The following is a 2,543-nucleotide window of genomic DNA, read 5'->3' as shown; positions in this document are numbered from 1 at the left end:
AAGAAAGAAAGAAAGAAAGAAAGAAAGAAAGAAAGAAAGAAAGAAAGAAAGAAATCCCAAATGGCCCTGGCTGTCCCTGGTAAAGTTAAACCAGCACTTCAGAAAGCTAACCTCGTAGGAAAGTGAATCCTGCACAACACAGATAGATTATACAAGTCTCCTTTGATCCTGTCTAGCGTCACAGCTAAATCTGAATGAAAGAACCAACGCAGGCGTATAAACAATCTAAGTGCCCATCAGTAAGGACACCCAGAATAAGTTACAAATGACTGCCCCACAAACCACTGTGCTGAAGAGTAAGACAATACATTGACACTAAGCAAGCCATCATGGAAGGGTGCCTCTGATACAGCTCTCTAAGTGACAGAGCATGCTGTGGAGTAATAATGTAGTGTGATGCCATTTGCATTTTCCAAAAAATAGACTGGTATTATGGTAGGTGTTTATGGAAGGAGAAACCATCCTAGGTAGATTCAGGAGAAGTTACCAGCCATTCCGATTCTGTCCTGGCCCACTGCGGGCCGCTCCACAGGTGCCTCACCTGGGCTGCCCTGGGGCTTAGCCAACAATCTCTGAGAGCGCCCTGGAAGCCAGCCTTCTCTGGGATGCTCCAGGAGTCCCGGGGAGCAACAGCAGCTCCAAATCCAGCCCATGCATGACGAAGCAGGTTAAGGATTAATATGAAACTCAGAAGCAGATAGTGCCAGGCAATGAGCAACACTTGGGACACAGTTGGAGTAAAGAAGACAGTTCATTTTCAAGAGCAGCAGATCTTGACGTTATTCCGTTGATTCCCTTAAAACCTCTGGCACTAAAAACATCATCTCGTGTACTTACACTAAGTAAAAGACAGCTAGATTTTCTGGGTTTATAAAGACCTCCAGCCTTCTCAAAGTGATGAAAACTGTACAGTTTGCAGGATAAAAAGAGAGCACTCTATGAGTGAAAATGCTGTTTGCCCAAATGGACAAGCTGGTCAGAAGTGATCCTGTACCTGTGTTGTGGGGTGGGCCTGCCGCCACCATTTACAATCCTCACCATGACAACGTCAGGTACGGCATTTCCAATGTAGATGCAACAACCAAAGGAACAGCAGATGACATGACTGTTGTAGATGCAGCTTCACTAAGTCAATAGATAATCAAACTAAACAGACACCTACAACTTCTAGAAGAGGAAAACAAAAATGTGCTAAAAGAGAAATGGTCCCGCACTCAATGACTGTTACATTCTGGCTGTTTAATAGCTGGCTCTGGTTTCGCTGCTAGAGGAAACTTCAGCCTTGAAATAGATTGTCTCAACTGCTGGAAATATAAAGGATTTACAAATGCCTTTATTTCTGTCTTTGAAGTGTATACGATTTTATAAAGCATGCCCTAAAAAAATATGTATTTCCTCCAGAAAGTAGGGAAAAGGACCTATATTTGTAGAAGTAAAGGTATATTCTGTCCCTCCACTGTATTCACTTTAAGCTAGTTCTGCAGTAACACCTTACATAAAATTCTCTTGCATATTTTGTAAATAGGTTCTACTTTTTTTTTAAATGGTTTGTTGGGTTTTTTTTTTTTTTTTTTTGCCTCCTCAGTCTGCACAACTGATTCTCTGAAAGGGAGAGAGAAGGCACCAGGAATGGATTTAGAAAGGTATCTGTGAAAGAAAATAAGTGTTTTGTGCTGTTTGCCACTGGTAAGCAGTTTTGTTAATAGACTATTCTGCACCACCTTTCAGTAGTAACACTTTTGAGAAGTTGTTGTTGTGTTTAACATCTTTGGTGCAGAGTCTCACTACACAGCTCAGACTCGTAGTGGTCCTCCTGTTTCAGCCTCCCCAGTGGTGGGATTACAGCTGGGCATCACCATGCCTGGTCTCGGTGGCCGGCTCAGTGCGCCCAGAGGCGGGGCCAGCGTGGCAATTTTTTAACACTTTTGAAGTCATGGTCTGGTACCAGATTTTTAAAAAAAAAATCAAACCACCTAATATTTCGTGATCATTTATACAAAATAGATTAACTCCTAATGATACAGAAGTATTTTTTTAAAAAGTTACTTACAGTGGTTTCGTCTGGGAGAGCCCAACTTTGAAGAATTTCAGAAAATAGGGCTTGATGGGCATCTGGGTTGTTTCCAAGATTCCACTGTCACAAATTGTGCTGCTTTAAACATCGGAGTGTATATGTCACTGTGTTATGAAGCTTTTAATTCTTTTGGGAAGAGACCAAGAAGGGGAACCACTGGGTCAGACGCAACCTCTAGCTTTAGTATTTTGAGGAATCTCCACATTGGTTCCCACACTGGCTGCACCAAGATACACTCCCAGCAAGAGAAATGCTGGAGAAATGCTCCTTTCCCCGCAGCCTCAGCAGCACTCAGTGCTCTCCCTGGAGACAGATGGAATTTTGGCACTGCTTAATCTGCATCTCTCCAACGACCAGTGATGCGGAACACTTTTTCATATATTTATTTGCCATCTCAGAAATTGGTATTCATTTCAGATGGCCATTTTTGAACTAGGTCTTCAAGTTAGGGAGTCAGATTTTTTTTTTT

At 42.3% G+C, this 2,543-nt stretch overlaps 1 protein-coding gene and 1 pseudogene across 1 annotated transcript in view; both read left to right on the top strand.

Moving 5' to 3' along the window:
• LOC111816869 overlaps positions 1–1,268 on the top strand; it is a 5,282-nt pseudogene extending 4,014 nt beyond the window's left edge.
• The window catches only part of Fam107a (family with sequence similarity 107 member A), a 54,528-nt gene that overhangs the window by 18,423 nt on the left and 33,562 nt on the right, over positions 1–2,543 (top strand). The window lies entirely within an intron of this gene.

This window comes from Octodon degus, unplaced genomic scaffold, assembly GCF_000260255.1.
Source record: "Octodon degus isolate 3935 unplaced genomic scaffold, OctDeg1.0 scaffold00043, whole genome shotgun sequence".
Classification (NCBI taxonomy): domain Eukaryota; kingdom Metazoa; phylum Chordata; class Mammalia; order Rodentia; family Octodontidae; genus Octodon; species Octodon degus.
The sequence above is the reverse complement of the archived record's forward strand: the minus strand, read 5'-3'. Positions and strand labels throughout refer to the sequence as shown.